The sequence below is a fragment of the Gymnogyps californianus genome, chromosome 15 (genome assembly GCF_018139145.2).
Source record: "Gymnogyps californianus isolate 813 chromosome 15, ASM1813914v2, whole genome shotgun sequence".
NCBI lineage: Eukaryota > Metazoa > Chordata > Aves > Accipitriformes > Cathartidae > Gymnogyps > Gymnogyps californianus.
The window spans coordinates 14,746,322-14,754,342 of NC_059485.1; positions in this window are offsets into that span (position 1 = coordinate 14,746,322).

The window sequence follows — 8,021 nt, forward strand, 5'->3', positions numbered from 1 at the left end:
ATTCGTCAATAATATTTTATAGAGAGGAGCATCCATTTCCACGATCACACCCCACGACTTCATCCAGCAATGAAACACTGATCTCTTAAAAGCTATTAAAGTCTGAATCAAATTTCTCCAATTGAACACTGCAAACCCATCTTTTTACCTAATATTCAATAACTATCAGCAAACCGATCTCTGAATGGTATGTCATGTTCCCCGAGACTAAACTCACATGGTAACTCCAGGTGAACTGACATTTCAATATTCAAAAAGAGTTGTTCACTCAGAATTGTAGAATTTGAACTACTTATTTTTCTATTAATGTTTTTGCTTGCCCGATTATATTATTCAAAAAAATATTAAAAATTTAGCTAGAATTTTCAAGCTACTTGTGCTTTTTTTCCTCATTTCCTCTCCCAGTCGTCTGCCCTTCTCTGACAGATGTTGCCATTTCTGAGAAAAGGGGCGTCTGAGGTACTCATAAACCAGCTCCGTGACTCCAGTCTGGTGTAGCAAGACAAACTAAATCTGTGATAGACAAGGTGAGAGCAGTAACCATTTCAGACACCCAGTTTCGATCTGCTGCCAAATGTCTGTCAGAGCCCAAAGGCATGTTAGCTCTAAGACACCAGTACTATTTCTTAGCAAAAGCATCTGTCTCAGCTAAGACACCTTTTTAGAGGGATGATAAAACAGACTTCGACATTTATAAACCAAGCATATGTATTAATACCTAAAGTTCAAGAGAAAAAAAACCACCAACCTGGCCACATTGGTAACACAACATACAGTTGCACTTTTTCTAACGGGGGAAAAAAAATGTAGCGTATCCCGAGTAGCCTCTGTGTGTGGCTATTGACTAGTTGACAAAACAGGCTAAAAATCAATAGCATTTTCTATGAGAAGTTAGATAACTTCTCAACAATACAAAAGGGTCTGCTGAGGAATAGATGTCATCTCCGCTGATGGCTTCATTACAAATATTTCATTTATTTATTTCTGCTTCTTGGAGAGCTCATTAAGTTCAGTCCTGGTACCAACACACCAGGGAATAAAAGAAAATAGTATTCCCATATAAAAGGAAAAGGGAAGCTTCAAGCCATGGGCAATGCTGAACACTGGGCACTTTGCTTGCTGTAAATACCAGAAGAGCTACCTAAAATTTTTGAGAAACATTTACTGCTGCAAAATTGATCTGACGACATAAGGAGAACAGGGTCCCAGAGTCAAATCTTAGCACATCCTGTTTCCCATAGGATTGAAATCCTGTTACGCTTCATCTCTTGTTATGGGCAAAATGGAAAGCATCTTATAAGCCACTAATAAAATAGTAGCTGTCATCTGATTTTTGTACATAGTCCATTCATGACAATGACAAATTTCAACAGATAGCTAAGAAGGGAAAAAAAACAGGAATAGTTTGGTCAGCCAGATTTAAAATGTGTAAACCAAGATTTAGAAAAGGTAGATACATTCTGAAAAACAAACCCTGCTGTAATGGAGGGTCGGGCGGTCTTTCTGCTGCAAACAGACCACGAATATTAGTCGGGTGCACTTTTAATTTTCAGATGACCAACTGGAAAATTGCAGTGTGTATTCATATAGTCACATACAGCTCATATTACTAAAAATAGATTACAGATTTTTTTCCAACATGAGATGGGCATTTGGGGAATGGGGTTAATGTGAAAATTATAGTAATTGTGCTTCTTTCCATTTAAATTCTTTGTGCAGCATTTCTTTGACAATAGTTGTTATGCTAGTTTTGCTATCTAACGAAAAATTAGTGACAATTATTTTTAGGAGAAAAGTGAATCATTTTCCTTTCTTCTCAGCATATGTTTTACTCTTTGTTGTGCCTTAATTTGAATACAACTGCAAATTTTCAAGTATCTTATTTTTTACTGCAGGAAAAGTAATTAAATCAATTTTGTATTTGTGGAGCTGCTTTAAAGTATTAAAGTAACTTGATCCCCAATGAACTTAAAATTTTAATTCATTTTACCTTATGCTGGCTGTGGAAGAAGTCAAATTTTTAAATGCAATATGACATATGGCTGTTCATTATTTATACATTCTGTAGCAGACTATAAATTTTACTTTGGACATATATAGAAGCACTGAAACCATTTCAGTTGCAAACACATAAATCATAGTTACAGTTATTAGTCTAAATGTAATGCCACCCAGGTTCTAGATCAAAACCTTTAAAATCCATTATAATTGACGTCTGCTGCATAACTTATGTCTGATTTTATTAAAGGAGCTCATTATTATTTATATCTTTGAAACATTATATTCCTAGCTGTGTAACCAGTTAAATGTGAAAGATTTGAGGAATGGGGGGAAAGAGGAGGGGACAATAGTCTACCAACCAGGAAGAATAAGGCTGTAATACAGGACAAAATGTTCTCAAACGAAATTGCCTCATTTAAGGTATGAATTAGCCAGCCTGCACTAGCGACTGACGTTCATTCGGGATAAATAAAGCAGGAGTTCTGTATCGGCTAACTTACACATCAGTGAAAAGGCTGCAAAACAAATGGCATTCCCCCATGCTACACATTGACCATTGCTTTACAAGATGGGAGGGGGAAAGGTTTTAGACAGTTCCTACAGCTTGAAAAATCACTGAAACAAAATAGAAAGGGCTGAGAGGCCTTTATAGATTTATTAGAAGGCTTTTTGCTGATGAGCTGTTTCCTTTGTGCAGTCGGGATGCAAAGTGCACTCTGGGATATACATCCTGTAAACATGAGCAAGTCCTTTGCTTTTGTTCTTTTACCAAAGTGGCTGAGCCTCAAAGCCAGAAGCCCGTCTTTTCTGGACCGTGGAGACTTTATCATTCCCTTCCTGTTTTTCCTTTTGTGTTCAAGAATGGCTTTTACTTAGCTCTAAAATGTAGCCAGAAGAAATAAATGAGAGAGCAGCTATGTCAGTTAAATGTCTACTGAAGCCCTGATACTGCTATCTCTAAAATCAATGACAAGACTTCAGAAGACAAAGGATCAGACTTCTAGATGGTTTGAAGTTCTCAGTGAACGAAACAAATCTCTGAGACACTGTAAATTATGTACATGTGAGTTATTAACACCTCCCGTCGTAGGGAGAGGGAAGAGCTTGGATATAAAGCCAGGCCCAGCATGGGTGGGGACCACAAACACTTAATGACTGATGTGCTTGGAACAATGGAGGACTTTATTGCCTAGTCCACCTCAACCTCGTCTACTTTTTAACTATATTTAGCATAATATATTTCTACATTATGCTTGTGTTATGTTTATGTTATGCTTATATTATTTATAAGCTGCATTTATGTATTTAACTATATTTTAACTCCACTTAACCTTCTTCACATTAGCTGAAGAGAAAAATAATCAAGAAAAAGAATATTACTCTCCATGTCTTGCTTTAGTTTAGTAACACTATGCAAGAACAGGTGATGAAAAAGAGAAAGGCTGCATTTTGAGTGCAGTAGAGCTGGCAATGTGACTGCACAGTTTGATATCTTCCTTGAGTTAATTTTTGAGTTTGTCATACTTGGCCTACATACAATAAAATATAATTTCTGGAGATACTTTGCATATTTCTGTAACTGTCAAAGTTAACCAACACTTCTTTTTTATTTATACTTTAATACTCAATATTTTATTTTACTTAGATTTTCATAACTTGAGCCAGAGGCAGATCTAGACTTTGATTTGCTCACGTGTATATGCAAGGAACAAAAAATGACTTTTGCATTTCTTGGTGCACGATAGAACAGATTCCCAGTATTGTATTATTCTGAGGAGGATGCCTAGTTGGTACACAGTACTACCAAGAGTATATTAAACAGCATATATAACAGTATATGAAATGCTTGTCTTCTATTACGTATGGAAGGGGCATGGGCTTTTCTTCTGGTAGGCCTAGACAATTTATGTTTCTTGAAATCAAGAAAAACTCCAGGAACAGGAGAAAGGGAACAGAAATAAGCTCCACTTGCTTAAAAAAATGCAAGCAAAGAATATATCTTAAACTTGTATTTTAAATGTAAAGTGAAAGATGTTGCTAATACAGCTTTAGTGAGTATGAAATGCTAAAAAAAGAAATTAAAATATCCAACACCATTTTAATAGTAAGAATCTTCACTTTAAAATAAACATAATAAATATTGAGAGTTTTTTCCTCATGATTAATCCCATCATATAGAACTGCTTAATGAAAATTACACCTTTCCTCCTAATTAGAAAATTATACTTCTTGTAGAATCCTTTTCACAAAACGTATTGTCCATTCCCAAGTTTTACCCCAAGCTCTTTTATATTTCCCTTTGTCCCTAAATGCTAAAGTTGGTTTCTATTCAAATAAACTTCACATTTCAGATAAAGGAAAGCTCAAGTGTTGACATAAAGCACAGGAAGAACTGGCCACCTAGACCTTGAATCTGGATAATTTGTAAATCTGCTTGTGTAGGCTAGCAGTAATAATAAAAACTCATTAATCATGTAAGGCTGTGGTGCACGCTACCCTACAATAGCCCTGCAGCATTTCTTTGCTGTGGGGACAATATGCTTCATAAACTCAAATTAGTGTGCTGCAAAAGCTAATTGAATGCATGTGTGATACTTCGCCTAGGGATAACATACACCCAAAAGTCAAATGGTCTTACAGCTTTTATTACTTGGTTAAAAACAGCTGATAGGCTTCTGTGCAACCCAGTCAGTCAGTCTATAAATTATCTGATTTTCTGTTTCTTTTCTATGAGTGGCCTCATTTTTTATTTGAGTATGCAAATTGTCAACCAAAGGAAAAAGAATAATCCATTGGTTATTGGTCAAATTCGAGCTCAGTGTGAATTTGTGAATGGGAGGTACTTGCACTGCCCAATTCTGCTTGGTTTCCCTAGGCTTGCTTTATAGTTACAGGAGACCCAAAAAGCAAGTGATAAAGAGTGACTAATTTAGGTTCTTGCTTTCAGATATTTAGATTTTTAGATAACACCCTCCCATGGGTATTTTCAGGGCCACATCTGTGTAAGTCCTAGAAGACCCACTGACATTCTTCCTCAGGTGCTCTCTCTGTGAGAAGGCTGATAAGAGACTTAAGGTCCAGAATGAAAACAGATCCTCTATCTAATGAATACCAAAAAGCTAATCATCTGTATCTTACTACCCGTGAAAATGATCTTGTTGCTGGATGAGTAGTTCGCTGAGCTTTACTTTTGATTTTATATTAATTAAGTTCATTATAAGATTGTGAGCCTGTGGAATGTTTTATGATTATTATATTTACTGCACTATTTACTGATATGACTCAAAAGACATGTAATGCAACAAAACATTTATCTGGCATAATAATATTAATGTCCTATTGTATTTGTGTCCTACCACAATAAAATAAATGGACTCAATGTGTACTAAAGATTAAAACCCTTTTCCCCAAAAGAGTTAGCCCAAAATGGCTAGCAGAATTCCAGTTCAAGAAAAAAAAATATCTGATTTTACTCTACTTGTTATCCTCACTGTAAACAGTATTTTTGTGTACTGCTGCTGATGACATAACTCAGAATGTTCTACAGAAAAAGAGGCTGTATATCAGATTTTTGTGATTTGTCCATGTTGCATCCATTCATTGGAGATAGAGGCATGTTTTTAATGTTGTTGTTCTAAAAGAGTTTCTTGGCCAGGGAATGGTTCCCACTGGTTTCATAGCTTATTAGAAATTTAGAGTGGAAGATCCCATAGCCAGTGTTTTATACCATATTTTAAATATCAGTAAACTTCAGAAAATCAGAGAAAGTATTGTCCAGAACACTAATAATGATTCAGATCCACGTAGTTACCTCTTTGACTTGGCAGTTGCGTATGAGTCATGACAAATTAGATACCGACTCTAAGAAATCAGAAAGATTTTGTTTTCATTTCAGAAATTATATCAAACACAGCTATTACATTTTCAGAGGCTAACAGAGTATGTGAAAAAAATAATTTGTAACCTACAGCTACAAAGATTGAGGAAGACGGTCAAGAAGAGTGTGAGTCTTAAAGTGGCCAGAACTATGCTATTATTTTGCAAAGCTCCTCTAGCAGAAAAAGGATGCTGTCAAACTAGTGTATAGTCTTTTCCCTCTACCATGACAGGCTTCCTTATTTCACTTGGTTAAATCAAATTCTGGCTATTTAAGCCCTCCAGGTGCAAGACAGCCTATCGCAGTCAAATTGACTTCTTTCTGCGTAATCAAAAATTAAACTAATTCCACAGTGTTCTTTATAGTTGATCATTAGATGGATATCTAAAGCAGGGAAAAAAAGATGCCATGTGACATCAAAACTGCCTTGATCCAGTAATGTCAACAGCAAATTGCTTTTGACCACTCATACACTCAGGTACTCTTAAGCCCTAAAATCCAAGAACATTGAACTTCCTAATATGAATAAATTGAAATGTATTTTAAATTAGTTACTTCAGTTTTGATTCCTACTACTACATCTGATATTGATGGGAGACATTTTCTCTAAAGGGTGCTTTTGCACACTATTTTTTCATTCTCCTTAGGTTAGACAGATATTTAGCTGTTTAGCTTGTCTTCAGCTACCAAACACAAGTGTAGGAAATTGCATTAATTTGGCAGTTATTAGATTTGTTTAATGTTTTTTCATCTCTTACTATTAAATAATTGGATCTGAGAGTTATTTTAAAAGGCAAATGTCTTGCTGTTCCTTAGAAGGGTATTAAGAAGAAGAAATGGCTAAGATTTGATTTCATGAAGGCTTAACTTCAGCTTTCTACAGCTGGAACTGTTGTCCTATGTCACTCAGTTGTCCTAACAGCTGCTAGCTGTGGGTAAATATGAGCATGAAGGTTGCAGGATATCTGGATTATATTTTTTGTCAAGAGTTTCAGCATTTTAATTTCTCTGGTAAAAACAGATTTAGCTTTTTTTTCCCTCTATTGTCCAGTTTGCTAATTTGTTTAAAAATTCTATTTAATCTATTGCAATACAATGTTATTTTCTGTGGCACTGAATAACACCTTCCATCTTTTGATTTTTTTTCTAGAATGGGTGATAGATCCTAATCCATATTATCAAAATTAATGCCAAAGGAATTTTAATTCTTCTAACATTCAATTTAGAATTTTGCCAAATGCCCTCAACAGTTATAGTCATAACGTGATCTGCTTATTAAGGTGAATTTTGCATTTTCACTCACATAGCTGGCCTTAGAAAATAGTCATTTTTCCATCCAAGAATTTAGATGGAGAGCATTTTTAGCAGGTGTGGCCCCCCAAACTAACAAGTTTACGTACCTTAGATAGTATACTGTAAGAGACATTCTGTTGACAAAGAATAATTCTATAAAACACCTTTAGTTCCACACAAAATCAATTTTCTTAAATAAGTGGGAAAGAACAAAATTTATCATTGCCCTACTCTATGTACAACATGAAAGGCAATAGTGCATGTATGAATGTTTTCCCTCTGGAATGGATTTGCATCAGAGGCAGATGATTAATGTATTTTAGAGGTCAGACAACCTTCCAAGCAATGTCTCTACAAAGTAGTGTTCACTGCAAAGACTTGTTATTCAAATCCTGTACCCCTTACTTTTACTTGTGGCCCCCTTTTAGTAACTGGGACTGTCAATCTGTATCAGCTGGTTGAAAAATTTCACCAACATTATCTTTTGCTAAAATATGTTACTTCGTTGAAACTACAGTGGTTCATAGAGATACACGGGTTTTAACAGTTTTGTCATAAGAAAGGGAAGGAACAAGAAAAAGTGCTCAAATTTCCTTTGCCTACAGGCCATGGCACTGCTCCTAAGCATAGGATAAATGATGTTGACAACTGTGGCTGGGCTTTTCGTGGCTGATTCAGAGTCATTTGGGATGAAGGGTCTTCAAGCAGGAAAGGGAGCTCTGGTGCATCACATTCTGTTGGGGTCCAGGTAGTACCCTAACTGGGGGCTCCCTGAATGTATGATACGTTTGTTTTGTACATGAGTAGAAAGTATTTTTTCTTCATTTCAATTCATTGGAACGCTAATATA